The sequence below is a fragment of the Bufo gargarizans genome, chromosome 9 (assembly GCF_014858855.1).
Source record: "Bufo gargarizans isolate SCDJY-AF-19 chromosome 9, ASM1485885v1, whole genome shotgun sequence".
Taxonomy (NCBI): Eukaryota; Metazoa; Chordata; class Amphibia; order Anura; family Bufonidae; genus Bufo; species Bufo gargarizans.
In genome coordinates, this window is record NC_058088.1 from 83,956,160 (window position 1) to 83,980,231 (window position 24,072).

General features: G+C 41.6%; 1 protein-coding gene across 1 annotated transcript in view; it reads right to left on the minus strand.

The window, feature by feature from the left end:
- SERTM2 (serine rich and transmembrane domain containing 2) overlaps positions 1 to 18,994 on the minus strand; it is a 34,970-nt gene extending 15,976 nt beyond the window's left edge. The window contains exon 1 of the mRNA XM_044268488.1: positions 18,715 to 18,994. The gene's annotated coding sequence lies outside the window, so the exon portion shown is untranslated. The remainder of the gene's footprint in view (positions 1 to 18,714) is intronic.
- Positions 18,995 to 24,072: the final 5,078 nt, after the last annotated feature.

Sequence of the window (24,072 nt, forward strand, 5' to 3'; positions counted from 1 at the left end):
TCCTTCTACAGACATCTTGTCTTCCCAGTGTCTCTTTGCTATTGGCTTTCCCGTTGATCTGAGAAGCTGTGTTTGTTCCAAGCTCTCATTTAATATTCTTCACAGAATAACTTCGGGAGTCACTTGGGGATTGTGAGTAAATCAATGACTCTAAGCACGTTGCAGCTTGGATTCGGGGACTGTGTGTGTGATTAGAGGGCAGAGTTTACCGGCAAGACAGAGAGAATCTCATCAGAAGCCGAGAGCTCTTTGAAGCTTTGTGCCTCAGCTATTGACTGCGTATGAAGCTGCAACTCCAAAGATGAGCAACAAAGCAAAATATATATATATGTTAAGATGACAGTACACTGTACAAGCATTGATGAAGCCTGTCATGGCGTGTAGACTTCAGAAAGAATGGAAAGCAAGTCAAGTACTCAGATGAGGAAGGCTGAATTATGGGTGGGGTGCAGCACATTTTTGCCATAGAAGACATATCTCATTCCAATCACAGTAAAACAGTTGTGTCTGAGGAGATGAAAGGATGATGTAGATTCGGGCTTCCCCACTGCCATAATAAGGAAAGTCAGGTCATCATCCCAGAAGTGATGACATAATCCCTTCTGTCAGATTGAATGATGACATAAAACACAGCGGTGCGTCCTGGAATAACCCATCTATATGATCACTGTGCTCCATCACTTCATCTGGTCCATTATATTAACTCATGTAGGGCAGAAAATGTATATATTTACTAGCAGAATGACCCGGCTTTGCATGCATCTATTTCATTTGTTGTTTATGTGTGTAGTTACTAAACATTGACAGTAATCCCATAACAGTGACATCCACAGTGCCCCCATAACAGTGACATCCACAGTGCCCCATAACAGTGTCCTTCACAGTGCCCCCATAACAGTGACATCCACAGTGCCCCATAACAGTGTCATCCACAGTGCCCCCATAACAGTGACATCCACAGTGCCCCCTTAACAGTGTCATCCACAGTGCCCCCTTAACAGTGACATCCACAGTGCCCCATAACAGTGTCATCCACAGTGCCCCCATAACAGTGACATCCACAGTGCCCCCATAACAGTGACATCCACAGTGCCCCATAACAGTGACATCCACAGTGCCCCCAAAACAGTGTCATCCACAGTTCCCCCAAAACAGTGTCATCCACAGTGCCCCCATAACAGTGTCATCCACAGTGCCCCCATAACAGTGTCATCCACAGTGCCCCCATAACAGTGTCATCCACAGTGCCCCCATAACAGTGTCATCCACAGTGCCCCCTTAACAGTGTCATCCACAGTGCCCCCTTAACAGTGTCATCCACAGTGCCCCCTTAACAGTGTCATCCACAGTGCCCCCTTAACAGTGACATCCACAGTGCCCCATAACAGTGTCATCCACAGTGCTGCCATAACAGTAACATCCACAGTTCCTCATAACAATGACATACACAGCACCCCCATAACAGTGACATCCACAGTGACCTCAATACAGTGACATTCATTTAATAACAGTGACATCAAGAGTTTCCCATAACAGTCAGTGACATCCCCGTATTCCCCGTAACAGTGACATCCACAGTTCCTCATAACAGTAACATCCACAGTTCCTCATAACAGTAACATACACAGTTCCTCATACCAGTAACATATACAGCACCACCATAACAGTTTCCCATAAGTCAATTACATCCACAGTGACCTTAATACAGTGACATTCATGTATTCCCCATAACAGTGACATTCACAGTGCCCCATAGTGATATCCACAGTGACAACAGTAGCTACAACAGTGAGATCCAAAAGTACCCCCATAAGAGTGATATCCACAGTGTTCCCATAACAGTGACATCAACAGCAACCCTACAAGGGCTCATTCAGACGAACCAAAGACGAAATAGCAGTCCACACTGCACGGGCACCTGCTGTGTGCACTCAGTGGTGTAGATGTGGACCCTTTGACTTCAGTGGCTCCTAGATCCGCCAGGTATGGAAAAAGATAGGACATGTCCTATCTTTTGCGGTGCGAAGGCACAGATACGAAAGCCTGCTGAAGTGCTTCTTAGTGCTTCCATGTCCTATCTTCAGCTGTATTTGTACCGAGTTCCTCTGATTATCATCACTTTTCACCCTGCGCTCCCCAGCAGCAGGAAGGTTGCTGTCACACATCGCGCCGCTGGGCTGTATAGGAGGAGCAGAGGCTGATTACCTGGCCTGCACCTCTCCTCCTATACAGCCTAGCAGAGTTATGTTTGACCGCATCGTGCCTCCTGCGGAGTGCCAGTAGCTGAGCTGAATGGTGAAGCGGGGAGCAGATGGCTCCACGATTCACCATTACAAGCAACTGTCTCTGCATCCTATGGGTGCAGAGATAGCTGAGAGGAGGACATACCTCAGCCGTTCCAGAAACACTGGACAGCCACCGAAATTCAGCCAAAGAAAATGACCCAACTCCACATTCACATCCATGGTTTTGGAATGGGATGTCGAACAAGCTCTTAAAGATGTGAAGGGTCCATATACTTTGAGACATATTGTTCAGAGATATGTATGCTTTATTTGGTTCTTGGCCTTTGCCTGATTTAGATTCAGGTTTCAAACTCAAGTATCTTGCTGAATTAGTATTGTTTGTGGGCTAATTTAATTATGTGTTGGCCATGTAATCTGATTTCCTGAGCTGGCCTTCATATACACAGCTCTGTGCTAAATCATGATTAAAAAAAATGATGAAAATAAACTTGGATAATAAGATTTGGTCATTTAAAAAAATTCTAAACTTGTTTCTCTGGAGAATGCCAGATAAATGATGTCTTTGTTGTGATAATTATGGGGGTTTAATGTAAAATGAGAAGATATACATGGAAGATATTAATATTTTTCAACCATTTTTTTATATTCTTCAGTCAAGACTTTTAGTATAGCTGCAGATTATTTATTTCTGCTTTACAGCAAATCTGTCAGGGAGTTGCTCGGATGGCTCAATGTATAACCCTTATCTCTCCTGAAAGCTCATAAACACTAATTGAAGCTGTATGCTTATCCGTCTGTTAAGAAATGACTATAATGAGTGTTTATGAGCTGTCAGAAGTTCAGTAATAAGAGCAGCTTCCTGACAGATTCAGTGTAAAAGAGAAAGAATTAGTCTGCAGATATACTTGAAGTAAAGGCTGTAGACCAAAAACTGTTAAACAGACCAATTGACAAAATTATTTTTTTATCCCAAAATGAATAAAATGCAATGGAAAAAATTAAGGTGCTCATAGCCTTTAAAGGGAACCTGTCATCAACTTTCTGCTGACCTTACTGAGGGCAGCATAAAATAGTGACAGAAATGCTGATTTCATGAGCTAAAAGTAAGTGGTTGCTGAGAACCAGCAACATAATCATTGCAGCACAGGCCTTGAAAAGAGTCAAATCTACTTGAGAAGAGTCCTGGTTATTTATACTTGTACCTGACTGGGTACCTCCTTTGATGGATGCTCCTAGTGCTTCCCGAAGGCCCCAAGCACTCCGCTCGACACCATAACCACCACAGGAACAAGGAACAGTAACAGCTCTTACAAGAGCTAGGGGTTATAGCCAGGGGAGTATACAGCGTATAGCAATCCCCACACACATGAGACGAGGCTCTATGTTAAATGTAAAACAGGAACCCTTTATTGACCACACAAGCATTGCCTTTTATACACATTTTCCAACAAGGGTACCACCCCCGCTGACCTGGTTGGGAACTGAGGACATAACATAGCAGCCAATCATTTACAGTTTTACAGTTTAAACACAAAAACTATACATTCAACAAACCAATGGCATTGCCTGTGATTAATAACAGAATAGGCATTGTCTGGGACACAATTAACAACACAATGGCATTGCCTGTGAAATAATTAACAAACACAGTGGACTCTGCCTGTGATATATTTAACAAACACAATGGACTTAATTACTCACAGGCATAAAATACACATTTTTCCCAACCACAGAAAACACCCCAAAACACCACATATCCCCATAAAAGTCACATCCCCTGATAGCCTCGATCTGGGTGAACAACCTATCCAAAAATCATCCAGATTGGTTCAGGGGTTCAGGAACTTCCTGGAAGTCTTATTTTTGCCCCACCGTGCACATGGCCACATTCCCCAAATAGTTCCAGTAAAAAGTCCATGGGGCAGAAACCGAGCCTTTGAAATCCAATATGCCTAAATAGTGTCCCAGGGGCCATAGTCACAGGGCAAGAGGCTGGCAAGCAGGCCTCTCCAACTCCCAGTGACGAAGGTGCTTTCGTCACAATACTCTCCTGCACTCCCCGCTCATCTGCTGATGATTGGCAGTTCTCTCCTGGAGAGAAAGGGAGAAAACTAGGTAGAAGACTGTCAGCCATCAGCAGGTGGGGAGAAGAGCAGGAGCTCATGAATAACCAGGACTCTTCTCAGGTGACCATGACTCTTTTCAAGGCCTGGGCTGCAGTGATTATGATGCTGGGTCTCAGCAACTACTTACTTTTAGCTCATAAGTGACACACCGCTGACATCAGCATTTCTGTCACTAATTTATGCTGCCCTCAGTGAGATCAGCATAACGTTGATGACAGGTTCCCTTTGAGGGTGAACTTTACATGAAGTTTTGCCTCAGACAGAATGCATACGCTAATTGTGTTCTACCCATTAAAGTAAACAGTGTTCTCCAAGGCATTTTACTCGTGTACAGACACATCCTGCCATAGTAATTTAGCATGGCAAACTATATTTCCCAGATGACATGTTCTCTGTGTGTGCTATGGAGGACAGAATCAGGACGGATGGGTTACATGGTAGAAAACTGCTCGCCATTCTGTTTGCTGCCTACACACTAGCTTTTTATTGAACCAGTCTAAATGATAAATTGTATTTGACCGCCCTCACGAGTATATTAATAGAAAACTGTATTACTTCACATACAATAAAACCCTAGCAACTAAGATATTGATTACATATATCGGATGGCGGTATATGAGGACAGTGCACTCTAAGGAGAATACAAGACAGATAAACGTTCAAGTGTCTGTAATTGCGGCTGTTACATTATTTGATGTTTCCTAGTAGTCCTGTCACATGTGTCCATTTAAGTAAGACCGTGAAATGTAATCTTTTCCGCATTTCAGCTACTTTATTAGTTTCAGTTGATCCTATGAGTGGCATAGACCAATCTGCCACAGAGAAAAAAATATGTCCTTTCCAACCCCAGGGATTGATGGCTGCTATGTGTACATGCAGGTAGCTGGTGAGGGGGTGACAGGTGGAGGGGAGAGATGGGGGATTCTTTATTAGGCTCAGCTAGGGTCCATTCACACATCCGCAAAATGGGTCCGGATCCGGGTCTGGATTTTCAATGGGGCTGCAAATAAATAGAACATGTCCTATTCTTGTCCACGGACACGGACAAGAAAAGGCATTTCTATTTAAAGTGCCGGCCATGTGTGGTCCGCAAAATGCGGAACGCACATGGCCGAAGTGCATGTTTTGCGGCTCCGCAAAACACTTGCGGATGTGTGAATAGACCCTTGGTCAAATGGTACATTGTATATTTAAAAGGGTTGTGTATTAGCTCTATATGGTTTAAAGACTCATTGGTATAAGAAATAAGTGCATACTGCAGATGCCTTCTATAAGGATATGCTCGCACGACAGACTTTGAAGAACTGCTTACAAAATCCAAAATCTGCAGGTATTTTTTCAGTCTGTTTTCAGTGTGTTTTTGATGCAGTTTTTTTAACACTTTTTTAACCAGTGGGTGTTTACTTCAATACACAGCTGCTTTTTTAGCTCACGGTTTTTGGCATGGATCTGCACCAAACCATGCAGAAAACGCAAATAAACTCCTAAACACGTATGAAGCATTTTTTATGCTTCCTATTCATTTCAATGGGAGATTCAGCGCAGTAAAAGTGAGTGTTGCTTATCTATCTATCTATCTATCTATCTATCTATCTATCTATATACCATATCTGTCTATCCTATCTACTCTATCTATCTCATATCTACCTATCTCATATCTATCTAATATCTATCTATCTGTCTATCTATCTAGCTATCTATCTAGCTATCTATCTATCTCATATCTATACATCTATCTAGCTATCTATCTATATACCATATCTGTCTATCCTATCTACTCTATCTCATATCTACCTATCTCATATCTATACATCTATCTAGCTATCTATCTATATACCATATCTGTCTATCCTATCTACTCTATCTCATATCTACCTATCTCATATCTATACATCTATCTAGCTATCTATCTATATACCATATCTGTCTATCCTATCTACTCTATCTATCTCATATCTACCTATCTCATATCTATCTAATATCTATCTATCTGTCTATCTATCTATCTGTTTATCTCATATATCTACAATCAACAAGACTCTGAAGTATTATTCAAATATTTAATATAACTAAGACAAACATGTCCTGTCCTTTGACAAGCGATCCATTAAAACTGAGGAATGAGGCAGTGGAAGTAAAGTTCAGTTATATCCATGTACAGTTACTGGATTTAATTGCTATACCTTTGTACTAAAATGTTTAACACATTTTCATTGTCAATTTGTTTTTTAAATGCATAATTAAACAGCTTTGTAAATAATTTTTATTTTTAAAAAATCCTTCTTCACCTAGCTACTGGTGTTGCTGAATGAGACATAAATCCTTCAGGGCTTTGTTCCTGCTTAAAGGCGGGTTTAGACTGGTCGATAGATTGGTCGATTTTCGCAAAGGAAGTGTTCCTTCCCAACAGTGGGCTGCTCGCTCAGTGAATGAGACCGCTGTATTTACATGCAGTGATCTCCTTCACAGTATGAGGACGAAGGAGCGATATAGCGATCGCTCCTCCCCTTACAGAATCATTGTTTCTGGGCAGCAGATCACTGTTTAGACCGCACGATCTGCTGCCCAGAAATGAATCACAGGATCTCCTGATGAATGAGCTTTTTGCTCATACATCGGGTGATCAGCAGCACATTTAGATGGCCAGATTATCGTGAATGAGCGTTCGCAGGAACGATGATCTGGACGATTATTGGTTTGTTTAAATCCACCTTAACTCTCGGCTCTCCTCCTCCCTTCTCTCAGTGTTAGAGATAGAAGCAAGGAAGAGGAGGGGTTAGACGTGGCAGAGCAGAGGGTGGAGAGAGGGGAAGAATACAAGTAGGGCAGCTCACACAGGCTGCAGGAAGGGATGAAAGAATACACAAGGTAGTGTGCAGGGGGGAAGACACATAGACTCTTTACAAGTATAGACAGAAAGCAGAGGGCCCACCTGAAACTCTGCAGAGGAGAGAAATCACACACTCCTCAATATCAGTGACTGTCAGTATAAGTGAAAAGAGATCGATCCTCATGAAGGAGATTAGTCCAGAAGTTTAATTACTATGGATCCCCTGTGATCAGCTTATTTTTGAGAGACTAATCTATCAAGAAGGGATTTTCCGAACTGGACAACCCAAGTAATGAACATTTTCAAATTTTTGTTGAACAAAAGGAGAAAGAAAAGCATTAGACTTCTGATATTATAATTCACAGAGAATCAATAAAAAAAATTGAAATAGCTGATTAATAAGATTGTAGGAGGTAATCATAGGAAGTCTCCAGTAATTTCAGAATGAACCCTGAAGAATACCAGCAGGATGCCAATGAATGAGCTTAATGAACATTAAAGAGACTTCTAGAGTAAGGATGTATAAAAGCCTTATAAAGTAGCTTATTTATGTACGGCTTATGGGACAATGGCAGATACGTGTCAATACTGTGTCAACTTATAGAAGGCAGAAATTACTTAAAGACCTACCAGAGTGGCCGCTTACATCATGTGACCAGTTGTCGCGACACAGGAGGATCAGGTCACCACTATGGCCTTTTATTGGCTGCAGCGGTCACGTGTCCCCCAGCGATAGATGTTGTTTTCAGAGCAGCAGGGAGAGAAAGAGGTGGCCCGGGAGCCACAGACACCGAACGTAAGTATGATTACCACTGTGGGTCAGCCACTCTGGGAGGTCTGCATTAATCTTGAATAACCCCTTTAAATTGCCCCAAAATAATCTGAATGGCACATGTGGAATCATAATGTTGGCACAATTAGGCATGCCAGACCTATCTTCTTCATGCCATCTCATGTCTTCCATACATTTACCCCCAGAATTTTACTAAAATTATTAAAGAAGGTCTCCAAAATATCATCTGGACTTTATCAACTGGGGTCTGACTTATAGCTCCCACCACTGAGTTGCTGTTTGCAGGAGCTGCAGTGCCCTGGATCCAGACTCTGGAACAGCACAGCTCCATACACAATGTAGTCGTCAGACTTGGATAGAGAAAGTGTCTAAAATATGTAAAACATTTGGCAGATGCTATTGAGTACATTCTTTAGCAAAAATTACGATAACATTTTGGCGTATTTTGTATATTCTATATTGTTTTCCAATTGTCATATTTAATTTATTCCCACCCTGGGAGGAGTGTGTTCACCTGGCTTCTGACACCACTGGGGGATAGAGGAACGAGGAATGTGTTCACCTGGCTACTGACACCACTGGCGGAAGAGGAACGAGGAGTGTGTTCACCTGGCTAGTGACACCACTGGGGGAAGAGGAACGAGGAGTGTGTTCACCTGGCTACTGACACCACTGGGGGAAGAGGAACGAGGAGTGTGTTCACCTGGCTACTGACAGCACTGGGGGAAGAGGAACGAGGAGTGTGTTCACATGGCTACTGACACCACTGGCGGAAGAGGAACGAGGAGTGTGTTCACCTGGCTACTGACACCACTGGGGGAAGAGGAACGAGGAGTGTGTTCACCTGGCTACTGACAGCACTGGGGGAAGAGGAACGAGGAGTGTGTTCACCTGGCTACTGACACCACTGGCGGAAGAGGAACGAGGAGTGTGTTCACCTGGCTACTGACACCATTGGCGGAAGAGGAACGAGGAGTGTGTTCACCTGGCTACTGACACCACTGGCGGAAGAGGAACGAGGAGTGTGTTCACCTGGCTACTGACACCACTGGGGGAAGAGGAACTTTTGATATGTGATCGACACTATTCCTGGCCTGGAAAAAATCAACCACTTGACCTTACGTGTAGAAATGCAATGTAATACTTGAGTATAACTACTAAAAATTTTCATTCACAGTGAATAAAGTAGTTTAAAGAGGTTGTACCCTGCAAATAGCCCGTTTACTAATTGCTCCTTATTGGCTTAAAACAGACCCTCCAACACTGGACCAATGGTTTGACAAGATTAGACAGATTTATAGAATGGAGGAGCTAGTTAGCTGGGCGGCTAGGAAGCACGACAGATTTGATACGTTTTAGAGCCCATGGAAAGAATACAGAGAGACACATGGAGTATAAACATAAGTGATCTAATGCCACTACTGTAATGTATAGTTGCCTATTGTCTTAGCTACATTTCCACTTCTTGTGCCTGTGTTGACCAAGATACTGTGATATATCACACCTAGGTGACTTCATTGTAAACCCTACTGTTGGAAGATGTTCTATTGTTAATTTTTGTAATCTTCATAGACGCTGTAATTTCTGGGTCTTATGTTTTGCAAAACATATGTTGTATCTTCAAAATAGAATAAAAAGAAAAGAAAAAGAGGTTTTACCCTATCACTATTTCCAAGACGAGATGGGACTAAACGCACACCCCGGAAATTACGAAAGAAGTGCAGCTTGTTCTGCTATGCTGTTTGCATAGCTCCCTTTCACTATAATGGGAATTACAGAAACAGTGAAGCACCTGCCTGCCTGCTTGGCTGTTTCTGTAAGCCCAGCCACCTGGGACCAGCGATTAGTCCCATCTCACTGTGGAAACGGTGATATGGGACAACCCCTTTAAGTCATATATAAAAGCAAAGCAAATAGAAAACACCACACTGCTTCTTCCTCTTCTTCAACTATTATTATCAAACAACATATTCTGCATACAGTGGAGAAGCAAAAAGTCATGCAAAAGGGGTGTAGTCATTGAGGGATGGGCTGTCAGGGCATGTTCCCCTGGTGCTGAAGATAAGTGAGGGTGCGAGGAGCCCACTCTGCCCTTGCATGCAGTGGCAAATTGAATCGATTCGTCACCACAGATTAAAGCAAATAAATACTCTGAATATATTCTGTATAACTACTACATTTTAGAATTGAGGAAACATCAGTTGACAGTTTGGCTAGCACTGTGCAGATGTTGCAGAACATGTAAGTAGTCACCTACAGTGACTGGCTTCAGGATGTTCAGAAACATGAGAATATTTACGGATAGTTGATAAAATGCAAACATGGTGTGTTCATTTTTTACGATGAGTGCAATCCGTTTCTCCCACCTGGTTTCATATTGGAATAATATAGTCCCATGGTAGATCTTGATGCAGGTTTTTCACATGGTCTGAAAGGTCTAAACATGGGAGTAAATACACTATTGAGCATGAGATAAAATGTTTTGCAGGGGCTAAAGATGACGTGGAGGTCACCATCCAATAGACTGATAGGATTTTAAAAATGTCCAATGGTTGGAAAAATAGGCTAATGTCAGTTACCACATTGCAGTAACACTGCAGCACTAGAAATAGACTGTAGAGATCAAATAAATGTCAAGTAAATTTCTCAAATTTCAGCTGAATAGCATTGTCAAGCCTGTGTCCTCTGCAGGTTCAATATCCTGCTATGGTCTTCTGCTGCTGTAGTTCATGCACTAGAGCAGGGTTCCTCAACTCCGGTCCTCAGGGCCCACCTGCCGGTCATGTTTTCAGGATTTCCTTAGTATTGAGCAGGTTATATAATTAGTGTCAGTGCATCAGGACTTACCACAGGTACTTATTCTGTGGGATATTCTCAATTCATGACCAGTAGGTGGGCCCTGAGGACTGGAGTTGAGGAACACTGCACTAGAGGGTCTGATGTGCATTCAGCAAAGCACCTTTGCAGACCACTATTGTAGTACATGGTTTTTGAGTTCATGTTGCCTTCCTGCGAGCTTGCATGATTCTCTTATTTAAAAGCTGTCTCTGCCTGCAAACCTGGAACGTTTTTGTTTTCTGCACCATTTACCAACAATAGAAACTGTTGCATATGAAAATTCCAGGTGGTTAATAAATTCTAAGACATCCTCTGCCTCATATACTGCCGTCTCCTTGTTCATGTGGTATCTTCTGCCCGTGCCTATATGCTTTTATATATGCATTCATCTTCTACCATGCATCTATCTATATATATATATATATATATATTGTAGGAAGGCGCAAGGGGCGGTCATTGATGGAAGGTATGTGTCACCAAGATTCCTGGCCTCGGTAAGGTAAGAGCCAGTAGTTTTAAGTGGCAGTGGCAGCTAGGGCTGACTGACACTGTTTTTTGTTAGTATGGCTGTAAAGCCGATTCGGGCCGGCTCTTACTGGAAGCAGCCAAAGTGCTGGGTGGGTGGCTGCTCCCCACGCTCCAGGCTGGGTCTTTTTGGCCTATTATAAAACCCAGCGAGCAGTCTCAGCTGGGTGTGGTTTATCCTCCATCTGACAGAGAAGCTGGGGAGTCTCTGTGTTTTGGGACCTGTGAATTTGTGCCATGCTAAAGGGCTGAGAGCTGCATGCCAGGAAACAGGTCCCTAAAGCCTGCTGTGTACTGAGGTTGGAAAACTGCTAACCAGGTGTCGATTTTGTTCTATGGAAATTGCATGGTGAGAACAAACACCAAGACTGTCAACGGTCATTTTGTTTTTCCTTATGTGTGAATAAACTCAGAACTGTTTAAGTTAAAGACTTTGTAATTGCCTCTATACTGCGTCCGCTAGCCTGTCTACCAGATATATATATATTTAGTGAGGAAAAGTCTGGACATGCCCTTTTAGCTGTGTAATTTGAAGAAAATTTACTTCAAATATGTGAAAATATTATTTGAGACAAGGGCTGCTTTATTCGTTTGTTAAAAAGTTTTAGTCTGCCATTTTGAAATCCGTAGTATTGATTTCAGCTCAGGTTTCTTCAATAGAAAGGGGGTCATGTAATATATCAGTCTTGCTTCAATTTACTCAGAAACATACTGAAATATCAGTTCTGACCTATCTTTATCTATTTAGAAGTTACACAAGGTTCATTTTCCTAAAGTGCTTTACATGACATGCTCTATGTGTCCTGGGTATTTAATAAAAAATGCAATAGGCGCAGAGGTTAACATGGGTAACTGCATTAGATGTCCTGGTTCTCATGGAAGAGCTCAGGGCAGAAGACCACAATCATGCTTATTCCTTTGCTACGGTTTGGACCTCCTGGTTCCAATTTTGTAGATCCTAAGGCTACTTTCAGACTTGCGCTTGATCGGATCCGTTCTGAACGGATCCGATCATATTAATGCAGACGGACGCTCCGTTCAGTACGGATCCGTCTGCATTAATAACTTAGAAAAATTTCTAAGTTCGCAAGTAGCCTGAGCAGATCCGTTCAGACTTTCAATGTAAAGTCAATGGGGGACGGATCCGCTTGAAGATTGAGCCATATGGTGTCATCTTCAAGCGGATCCGTTCCCATTGACTTACATTGTAAGTCTGAATGGATCCGCACACCTCCGCACGGCCAGGCGGACAGCTGAACGCTGCAAGCAGCGTTCAGCTGTCCGCCTGTCCGTGCGGAGGCGAGCGGAGCGGAGGCTGAACGCCGCCAGACTGATGCAGTCTGAGCGGATCCGCTCCATTCAGACTGCATCAGGGCTGGACGGAGGCGTTCGCGTCCGCTCGTGAGCTCCTTCAAACGGAGCTCACGAGCGGAATTGCGAACGCAAGTGTGAAAGTAGCCTTAGCCTTCACAAACTGGTTGATCAATGGCACATGCCCCAACCAGGTGGCTTAGCTGGTCACTATACCCCTACCACCACCCACATCCTTATACCCAGTCTTCCCCTTTGTCATTATCTGGTCCTTTATGTCTGAGGGTTTTCCTTCAACAGTTCCCTGTTGGCGATTCGCCTCTTGTTGGACTGATTTTTGAGTTCTAACCTGTTTATAGAATAGTTTTGTTCTTGTTATCCCTCCTTGTACGGAAGAACCTTTTTTGACTGTATCATCCATGCATATTGTCATGTAATGTCATAATTGTTTGAAAATATTTAATAAAAAGAAATTGAACCATAAATATGCAATAAGTGAGAGCATATGTTCAGTTTTAGCACTGACGACTTAGAGCATGCAGGGCTACATAAAGGTATTATATGGGATATTCCATTCTCCTTTGGCTACATGCACACGAACGTGGTTTGTTTCCGTGTCCGTTCAGTTTATTTTGCGGATAGGATGTGGACCCATTAATTTCAATGGGTCTGCAAATAACGCGGACAGTACACCATGTGCTGTCCGCATCAGTATATCCGTTCCGTTGTCCTGCAAAAAAAATTGTGCATATCCTATTTTTTTTCTAGTTTGCGGACAAGAAAAGGCATTATTACAATGGATCCGCAAAAAAAAAAACGGATGCCATACGGAACGTCATCCGTTTTTTTGCGATCCGCAATTTGCGGACTGCAAAACACATATGGTCATGTGAATATAGCCTTTGCTGTACTAAATATCACTGAAGACCATAAATATTTTTCTAAATTTGCTACAATCATTTCACTTTTATTCTATAACTTAACATACAGATATAGAATTACAAAATTTCACTAATGCATATCAGACCTACAGAAAGAAAGGCCCCAACCACCAAAAGCTCCACCACATAAAAGACAATGATAAACATTAGTCAAAGGTTTCACAGTTCCCAGAGTATAAGATATAATTCCCATAGTAGACAGTATAATACTTAGTGCCATGGGTTAAAAAATGTAACATACAAGGCATCTCAAATTAGGGCACAGGCAGGTGTCCTGGAAAGAGTAGATATAAATGATATAGCAATACAGACCATAGTGGCGATAGCACACTCTGAGGGATGTTTCGCTGGTGCTTCATCTGGGAGATCAAAAGAATGCAGAGTGTTTTGCCCCAGAAGAAGCAATAGCCAAATGTGTGAATTGCTTTGTCATTTACATATAATGTTTCTATCATGTAATACTTAATCGCCTGTATGTTCACCCTACCCTTTTATGTGTTTTATTATTGTTTTTGCATATTCAAAAAAATTTGATTTTACTGCTTGATTTGGTGCCTCTATACCTGTTCTGGAACATTCTGTGAGTGGAAATATGCACTGTTGTTTCTTTATCTTCTGCATGGATTAAAAAAAAAATATTCTAATGTATGAAACAGTCAAATAAATTTCTGCAATAAATCTGCCAAGTGCGAACTTTTTTGTTTTGTAAGTACATTTTTTGCTTATTAGACCACGATAGGAGTCAAAGCCTGATATGACCATCTTAGTATACTGTTTGCACATTTAGTTATATAGAAATTGGCTAAGTATAATTGCCCCCAGCACACAAGCATTTTTCAAGGTGTACCTCTAGAACGGTGTTTCTTAATGTTCATATGCCAGGTACATCCTTCTAAATAAAACTACTACTAAACTTTTTAAGAAGGTGCCTGGAATCATCGTGGATGGAAGGTGTCACAGAGGTTCCTTGCCTTGGTGTAGTAAAAGCCGGTTTCTGATTGACACCTTGAGATTTAGCATGGCTGTCATAGCTGATCCGGGACAGCTCTTACTGGGAGTAATCAAAGTGCTGGGTGGGTGACTTCTCCCCATGTTCCAGGCCGGGTTTTGCCAGGCATAAAAATCAGCCAGCACTGCCAGGCGTGTCGAGTTACCTCCCTCTGACAGTGGAGCTCAGTCTGTGTGCTGTGAACTGAGGGCTGTGCTGGGATTTGAGGTTTGAGTCGGGCTGGAGAACCCTTCTAAATGCGAATAGGCTCCTTATGGACTTGGTGAGGCTGAACTGCTAACAGGGTGTGAATTAACACCCAGGAGAAAAGTTGACTTATTGTTTATGGACTTTCCTTGTGTGTGAACAAACACCAAGCCGCCTGCATTTTGTGATGCACCTTATCTGCATTTTGTTATACACCAATGTGTGAATAAACACCGCTGTTTGAGTCAAGAACTGTGTACTTTGCCTCTATACGGCATCCGCTAGTCCTAACTACCAGAGCGAATCCCCACAACTTTCAATACTATAATCTTTCACTGCCTATTGCAGGCACCCCTAGAGGCCTGACATGTGTAACCCAGGGCACATTTACTACCAGTTGAAAACCTAGATTCTAGAAGGCAGAGAGTTCACACTAAAAGGCAATTACTAGATGCTACTTGTAAAATTATTGTATCCATAGAGACCATCCCCTTTTTATCCCCCTCCAATCTTTGGGGACAAACTACCATTGCTTTAGGTTGTTTCAGTGCCACTAAGGCAGGGAATCTGACACAGCTTTGTCATCTAGGATAGAACAGTCTAATGCATTTCTATGGGCTGCAAGATCACACCATTTCCCACAGACATCGTACAGCAATCAGTCAACTGCATAAATAATGGTTTCCTATAGCAGTATAATACTTTAAAGAGTTTGTCTCATCTCAGACATTGGAGGCATATTGCTAGGATATCCCCCCATTGTCTTATACGTGTGGGTCCCACCATTGGGACCTGAACCTATCTCCTAAACAGAGCCCCACCAAGCGCTCTCCCCTTTGAAGCAAATAGGAGTGCACCCTGCATGACAAGCCACTGCTCCCATTCACTTCTATGGGCCCAACGGAAAGAGCAGAGTCAGCGTTCTGCTATTTTCAGAGTCCCCATAGAAATAAATGGAGGACTGCTGCGTATGCGCAGTGCGCCCTCCACCACTTTTGGGGTCGCATTTTTGATATGCTGGAACTCATACCTGTCAAACAATGGGGGCATATCCTAGTAATATGCCCCCTTGTCTAAGATGAAAAAACCTCTTTAATGCTTTAATATAAACGCAAGACCAACTCATATTGCGGCAAATTCATGGGGCCAACAAATAAAAAAAAAAAAAAAAGTCCCAGCTCCTACAACAAAACACAGAACTTACAAAAATTGAAGCTCACGGGTACCAATACAAAAATATACTTTATTGAATTACATTTGTACATACATAAAAGACGTAATTAAAAAAGGTAGCAGCAAAGAAAAACACTGGGACAGTGTTTTTCTTTCATGCTACCTTTTTTTAATTACAACGTCTTTTATGTATGTACAATTGTAATTCAATAAAGTATATTTTTGTATTGGTACCCGTGAGCTTCAATTTTTGTAGCTTCTGTGCTTTATTTAGTTGCAGGAACATTTACCATAAACGGCTGCCTCTAACCTGCCCCATGATTGTCGGGTCAGAAAATCAATCTGAGATCTACAAATCCATTATCGGACTACAGGCTTCCATAGATGGCAGCCTGCAGTCTGTTTTTACTGGGCAATTTACAAGTTTCTGCAACTATTTTGTTGGCTGAACCATTTCCGATAGGAAAGTTGTATTAGGAAATAAAACGTCTCTGAGTTCTGTCTTGTCAGTGGTTTCTAACATCTATTTGCAGTTGTTTTTAGTGGATCTTTATGCTATTGTGTTAAAATAGCTATTTTCTGCAACCTCCATACGGGAATGAAGATTTTAATTCTGTATTGAAATAATTTTTCCAACATACACAGTTTAATAATAATTGATTACTATATAAAAATGACATACTATCTTTAGTTGAACCAACGTTCTGAAGTTTTCTGGTAAGTTAATAAAATGCTGACATGTAATAAAGCGTTTGACAGGCCTGGCATAGTCAGAGGCAGCATTTGTATTTCTTAATATACCATCTCCCATAAATCAGGTTAACTTGTTCAAGCTACCTCTGAGTTATGAGAGTCCTTGTTCTTTATGCCCTCTAGAATTTCTCGCTGTCAGATTTAGCTGATGATTGAACACCCAAGATCTCTCCGGAGCGTAACACAATAGCTTTAAATAGGGTTCAGTTATCAAGCAGCTGCCATCGTATCAAGCCAGCACATACTATGTAACATCCTATTGGCATCAAGCTATTCTGCCTATATGGGATGGTTTACTATCACTAAATATCCTTTTACACAGACCAATGTGTCAGGCAATTATCGGGAATGAACCAGAGATTTATGATAATTGCCTGATCGTCAGCGGTAATGGGATCTGTGTTTACATGCAGCAATCACTTCGGCTGTATGGGGACAAGCGATTGATACAGTTCCTGGAAAATCATAGTTCCTGGACAGCAGATCCCTGTTTAGACAGCACCATCTGCTGCACATAAACAATGATTTTTGGCGCCAGCAGAAAGAATGATCACCCAATGAACGAGCATTTCTTCATTCATCAATTAGGCCAATTATTGGGAATGAACATTTATACAAAGGCTCATCCCAATAATAGGCCTGATAATTGGTTTGGATAAAAGTTCCTCATGTGACAGAAAGACCACGACAAAACCATTATATATTACTCATGGTCATGGATTCCACCCTCTCCATTGGACAGGGCAAACTCTGCAGTGGAGAGCCCGAATATAAATTGACACATTGCAGATTGCAAATCCGCAGGTCAATGTGTAGATAAGATTTCTTACAATCTCATCCACTTTGCCGGTACTGTACAATGCACCGGATTAGCCACCAGAAAATATGCTATGGCAGATTGGAAGCGTATCCACCACATGTGAACATGCCCTAATACATCTCCCCCTTGTTAGTTCCTTAGCTTCCATTCCATGTATACATTCATAATTAGATGTTTTATTATGAGTACAATATGCGTAACAATGTATCTGTTTGGTATCATACATTTAGTGTGTTGTATCTGCAATGCCCTATATTCTGGGCAGGGAAGAAGGACCAACATTCCCTTCAAGCAGAGCATTGGACCCCTATTGGGTGCATTTTCCAGCAAACATTGTAGGCTAGCACATTGGGCATCCTTGATCTGGTATTTTGTGGCAGAAATATAGCAAAGCACTATAAATATCTAGTGCAATTAGTATACACTACGACATCTGCTACCCACAGAAGTCAATGTCCTTCTCAACTGAAGTCTTCCTGGCCTGATGGTGATGGTTCTGATCCAGAATGGGATAGGGAAGGAACCTGTCCCTCACCACACACTAACCAAGTCCATAGAATGGCACATGAAATATGCTTGAGGGGATCCTGCGTTAGAGCCGAATATGACTAATGCCAGCTAATTGACCAATCATCATACAGAACAGTGCAGCCCATATTACAGATTGCAGGTAGCTGATCACACAGGATGGGAAGTTTATCATTACGCTCTGCTTCCAATTAGCGAGTGTTAAAACATGACTACCTTAGGGCGCAATCGCTCCTTAACCATATGCTAGCATGTGCAGGTTAACCCTGTGCTTGCCAGCATGGCATGTTTTAGACAGCAAATACATTAAACTTAGATCTGTAGGTCATCTGAGGTTCCTTAGTTCTATACCACGGTGAAATATTCTGTCACTGAATCCAATATCATACAATTTTATGAATGGGTACTCCAAAGGTATATGGTTGTAGCTACACTGTATAGACTTCCTATCAGAGATCTGCTATATGTTTTTGGCTTTAAATGCATGATCCAAACTCATCTACATTTCTGGTCTTTTGTGCTATTGTGCCGGCTACTTTTAAATCCAGTATTGCTGCAACATATTCAGCGGTGCAGTACATGCAATGCGCTCGTAGACTAGATTATTCATGCTCCTAATTGCAGTTAATATTTACCTTTAAGGATATGATGTGTTCACCAAGAGCTCCTTCTTTACATCCTTGTAGATTCCCAGTAGAGTCATGATCGCCAACCCCATGATGGAAAATAACTTTTGCTCCAGGATAACCGGACATGAATCCTTCCTATATGAAATAATACCAGCACTCCCTCTTATTGTAGGAGCCACCTCCCAAGCCTTGCAGGTCTCTTTGTATATGACTTGATATGATCCAAGTATTTCCTTCCAAGAGATTGGAGATGTGTGTAGCCCAGACTCCTGCCTCCTGGACTAGGGATGGCTTCGAATAAGTTCACTTTTCTATGGTCTTAGGAGAGAAATGTGCCAGCATTAGCTCCACCTCATTAGCAGAACAGGGATGCTCAGGAGCATTGAGAGAACTGGGAGGAGGAGGTGGAGGCAGTATATGGAGGAGGAGAAGTGAGAGAGAGAAAAAATAAGAAATCATCTTGCAAATAACAAGCGTACATAGTCTCATTTTCCTGCCCAAATGCTCTAGGTTAACCCTTTATATAATCTGCAGCAGGTATCTGCAGGCACGTCTCCATCACTGCTGAACGTATGAGACAGCTTGTGGAAGGCAGGAGAATCTGCAGTCAGCATCTGACAGCTAAGGTCTATGGACCTTGAAGGTCACTGCAATTCTTTAGGTTAATGAATGTCAGCTATTGTTCTTCAGATGTCAGCCTGCCACCGTTTTGGTGTTGGAGTCACATTTTTAAAAATAAGAAGACAAAAGGTCAGTTGAGGACACAAATATATGTTCTATCAATCCATTATAATCCTATTGATAATCATAAATATAGTAAGAACAATACAAACATTCTGCTGCTACTACCCTATTAGTGTGACCGGTTTGATTCTGCATTATCTCTTCAGTCAGGCTTTCACACGTAGATTATTGCTGACGTTTTTCTGCACGTTTGTACTTTTAGTGGCGTTTTTGCACCTGCTTTTTTGCTGAAGGTCTATGGGAATAAGGATTGCAGGATACACAAGTGTTTTTTGCTACTGCCATAATTGTTAATTAGATTGTGTGTTTTTTTAAATTGTTTTCTGGGGTTTTTCACATCACGTCCTCCATAGTAGAAAAATAAAAATCGCATGAAGAAAATGCTACTAGGAAAACAGTTTGATAAAAAACTAAAAATCCAGAAAAAAATGCATGTGCAAAAAAAAGGGGGTTATTCTGGCATTTTTTTTCTGATAAAAACACCAATGCAAAATACATGAGCATAAAAAAATTTCAGTGACTTTTTTTTTACCACAAAATCCCTTAAAAAATGCTAATTTTTTGTGGCATTTTTTGAGTTAAAACATGTTTAAATTGCATTTTTTTTAGGTGTTTTTCCCTATAAGGGCTCATGGATACCACCGTATGTATTTTGTGGTCCGCAAAACATGTATAGGCAAAAAAAATGGATGACATCCGTGTGGCGTCCATGTTTGCAACCTTTTTTTTTTAAGCAGATTCATTGTAACAACGCCTGTCCTTGTCTGCAAGGCAAGAATAGGACATGTTCTTTTTTTTGCGGAACGGACATGCGGACATACGGACACAGAATGCACACGGAGTCATTAGTTTTTTTTGTTTCGGCCCCATTGAAATAAATAGTCCCGCATACGGGCCTGCAAAAAAAGGAACGGACAAGGACAAAAAATATGTTAGTGTGCATGAGCCCTAAGGCTACATTTACATGACAGTGAAAAATGGCTGCCAGGACTCTCCTGCATAACAGAAACGGGACGGATCCGTTTTGCAGCCTATAGACTTCTATTATGATGGAATGAATAACGGAATGCCTCTAAAGGCATTCTGTTATGCATTCCGTCATAGAATTGCGCTATGGTCCATGGTAACGAAATCCATAACGCAATTCACCTTTTACCAACAGACGTGTTGAGGGGGTCTTGATGCAAATTTTATATGAGTGAGTTTTCTGTCCAGATGCGATATGTGTAGAGAACGCATTGCATCCGGACCAAATCCTGATCCATTAATTTCAACGGGTCGGTTTTTTATTCTTCATCTTTGCGTTCAGGAAAAATCTCAGCATGTTCTATATTGTGCGTTTTTCACGTAGCTCTGGCTCAATAGAAGTGAAGGGGCTTGTGTGAAAAACAGAAGGTATCCGAATGCAATACGTTTTTCACTGATGGTTGGTAAGAGATATAAATTGTTATTCTTCCGTTCATGCGCATTAAGCATAATAAAAATCTCAACGCAATCGCAGATAAAATAATCGAACTTGACTGCAAGACCATCAGTTTTTTTAGTTTTTCCCTGAACAGATCCTGACACAATCTATATTGCTTGTGTGAAAGAGGTCATAAAGTGGGGAAAGGAAGAAATAAAAAATGCTTAAAAAAAGTCAGAGAGACAAAAATTGTCCCCAAAAAAAGGCAGTAGGAAAAGATGCATTTCATATTCTCATAGACATCTAGAGCTGGTCATTTTTACAAAAAATGCACAAAAAAAAGGGCCGTTGCTAGGGTTTTAAAAGATCCGGGCCGTTGTCTCTGCAGAGTTTGACACATACAGACATCTTAGGTTCCTTAATTTTCTCTCATAATTATCCCGACCATAATGCGACAACAGTGTCATCCTGCTGCTACCCCCAATACTGTGCCTGCTGTGCTCCTTAATGACCCCAGATACTATAGTGCAAACATTATACTGCCATAAAGATAGTTCCCCTATAGTAATATAAAGGTCCCACCAATCGCAATAATTCTCTCCCAGAGTGCCCTCATTAGCAACAGTGCCCCCAATAATAATAATTATGCTCCCCGAGTGCCAATTTGTAGTGTTTCTAGTGTGCAAATAATAATGCCCAGCATAGTGTACCCAGTAGTAATAAGACAACTGTATAGCACCCCTCTTATTAATAAGGCACCCCTATAGAGCTCCTAGTAGTATTACATTTCCTTCATAGTGCTCTCAGTAGTTGTAATGTCTCCTATAGTGCCCTCACAAGTTAAAATGCCCCCTAAAGTGCCCCAGTAGTTAAATGCACCCTATACTGCCCCCAGTCATTACAGTCCTCCCTGTAGGGCCCCAGACCTTATAGTGCCCCCTGTAGTGACATTCCTTAAACTGCCCCCTGTAGTACCTCCAGACCTTATAGTGTCCCAAGCCTTATAGTACCCCTCCTGTGGTAAACACAGTCATTATAGGGTCCTTCTGTAGTTCCCCAATACTTAAACTGACCCCCATAGTGCCCTCCATCCTTATAGTGCCTCTAAACATTACAATGCCCCCTGTGGTACCCTCAATTTTTATGGTGCCCCACTGTAGTGCTCCCAGTTCTTAAACTGCCCTTCTTAGTGCCCCCAAAATATATAGTGCCCCCAAAATGTATAGTGCCCCCTGTAGTGCCCACAGTCCTTAAACTGCCCACCTGTAATACCATTAGTCCTTGAAGTGCACAATATAGTGCATAAAGTCCTTATAATGCCTCTTGTAGTGTCCTCAGTCTTTATAGTGCTCCACTGTAGTGCCCCCAGTCCTTAAAATGCCCCCTGTAGTGCCTAGTCTTTATAGTGCACCCCTGTAGTGCTTACACTCCTTATAGTGCCCCCTGTAGTGTCCCCAGACTTTATAGTCCACCCTGTACTGCCAACAGTTCTTAAACTGCCCCCTGTAGTGCCAATAGTCCTTATAGTGTCCCCCTGTAGTGCCCACAGTTCTTATAGTGCCCCCTGTAGTGCCAACAGTACTTAAACTTCCCCCTGTAGTGCCCACAGTCCTTATAGTGCCCCCTGTAGTGCCAGCAGTCCTCATAGTGCCCCCCTGATTCTGAAAAAATATTAAGTGACAATTACATAAACAAGTGGTAGAAAACAACCATATAATGATTCAATAAAAATGAAAAATAAGCGGTATGTGAAGCGTATTCAATACTAACCATATATTGTGATATCATTATGTATTTTAGCACTAAGACATAATCTCTCTGACATAAAAAAACTATCCGACAGTCAGGCCCAGTTCAATTTTCCCAGGGCACTATCAATTGACACTCGATCCATATAAAATATCTTATAATAATACAAATGTAGCTGGACAGGAAAAACAAAATGTTTGGGATCGGCCAAACGGGGACTTGCACCCCAATGTGATACAAAAATGGCACATATATATAATATATACCATTAAAATATTATTAAAATTATTTGAAAAAATTAAAAACACAGAGTATGCAGACCTGGGAAACAATCTACAGAAAATACGAGACACCAGAAGATTCATTGAGGCGTTTTGGACATAGTGTGTCTAGCTTCCATATCCATCTGTATTCTAATTGAGCAAGTCTTCTAGAAGTATCCCCACCTCGGATATTCTTTGGTATACAGTCAATGGCCCGTACTTTTAGGCCTGAAGAATCACAATTATAGTGGAGTTTAAAGTGCCTGGCTTTTGGCTTCAATTGCGATTCATCTTGCACATCAAGGTCAGATGTGATGTCACGGACATGCTCTCTTACATAAACTTTCAATTCTCTCATTGTAAGACCCACGTATATCTTTAAGCAGCGTCATCTTACATAATACACAACCGCAGTGCTAGAACAAGTCAAGCGATGAGTGATCCAAAATATTTTCTCGCCAGTGCTATCATGAAATTCCATGGCCCTCACCATATTGGAGCAGGCCATGCATTTTCCACAAGGAAAAAATCCCCACCTTGGATTACCAACCTCAGGAAAAATTATCTGCCTGACATAAAGACTCTTCACTAAATGGTCTCTCAGATTTTTAGACCTTCTTGCAACCAATGAAGGTCCAGTTTAGACATACTTCGCAACCACTGGATCTGTAAGCAGGACCGGCCAAAATTTTTCAAGGCAAGCTCTCATCTCCTGCCATCTAAAGTGGTAATGGGTAACAAACTGTACTTTATCATCCTCCAATCTTTCCTTTTGGGAGTACAGTAAACCAAAACGGGTACATGACTTTCTTATAAGCTATCTTGATGAATCGTTGCACTATCCTCAATTGGTAAAACGTTGTCACAATTCTTCTGCTTCTTCAGCAAGTGACGAGAATCTATGTCCAGCCCTGTGGAGTATGTTGGTGCTGATATGAGGAATAAATAAATAATTTGTGTACAATGATTGTAGCTTTAGCTAAAATGGAATTACATGTTTATTATGGAATATCATTCGGAATTAGGGATTATTTATTTAATATAACACACAGAATATATAGCAAGTAATGAGTGAAGGGGAACACATCAAATAGCTGTGCATCACAGGGAACGTTCTGTGTTGATAACTCTTGAATAGGGATGAGCGAACCCGAACTGTATAGTTCGGGTTCGTACCGAATTTTGGGGTGTCCGTGACACGGA